Consider the following 814-nt stretch of genomic DNA (forward strand, 5'->3'; position numbering starts at 1 on the left):
CTACTGTTCTTCTCGCTAGCAGAAAACTGAATGCCAGACGAGAACAAAGCAAAAGTATCTTTTGCTTGGGAAGCGTTGCCGTGCCGCCTTTTTCGATTACAATAACGGTTTCGCTACACGGATTTGTGCACGCAATCTTTTTCTAATCGGTGAGGGGTAGGACACTTCGAACTAACATTTGAAAAGGACGGAATTCCAAAATCACCATGTAGTTCTCTACCACCGTTAGTGAGCAGTTTCACTAATGCATGCATTTTACTGGTTGAAAATAGAAAACAACCCGCTGTCATGTTGAAACCTTTGACAGCTGATTTCGTGATTGAAAATAAAAAACAAATCGATTTTACGCGGCTTTACTAGCAAGGTTGTATTAGTGAGATCTTGCGGCGAGAAGTCCCAACACTCTAATATTATAGTACACTGATAAAATTTCAAAGATTGTTTTTATGTGTCCCACACATGAATTTTTGCAATGTGATCAACAAATGATATCTATGTGTCGGACACATACTTAATATGTGTACACATAGAAGCCACGTGTAACCACACATATTATTCATTTGACTCATAAATTTCGTGTGTGCTTCTGGGTGGATTTCTGTTTATGTGTGGAGTGGTCACAAAAAAATCATGTGGAATTTTACATGAAAATTCGTCAATAAAAATATGTGGAATTCTATTAGTGTACCCATTAATAAATACAATTTCACCCATTTTGAACTAAGGTAGGTTAACCCATAAAATTGGTAAAAAATACCCATTAATGAGTAAATTTTACCCCCTAATGGGTAGCAATTACACATTTATGGGTATT

This window comes from Ochlerotatus camptorhynchus, unplaced genomic scaffold (genome assembly GCF_037179485.1).
Source record: "Ochlerotatus camptorhynchus isolate MF236.1 unplaced genomic scaffold, CSIRO-AGI_Acam_v1.1 ptg000194l, whole genome shotgun sequence".
NCBI lineage: Eukaryota > Metazoa > Arthropoda > Insecta > Diptera > Culicidae > Ochlerotatus > Ochlerotatus camptorhynchus.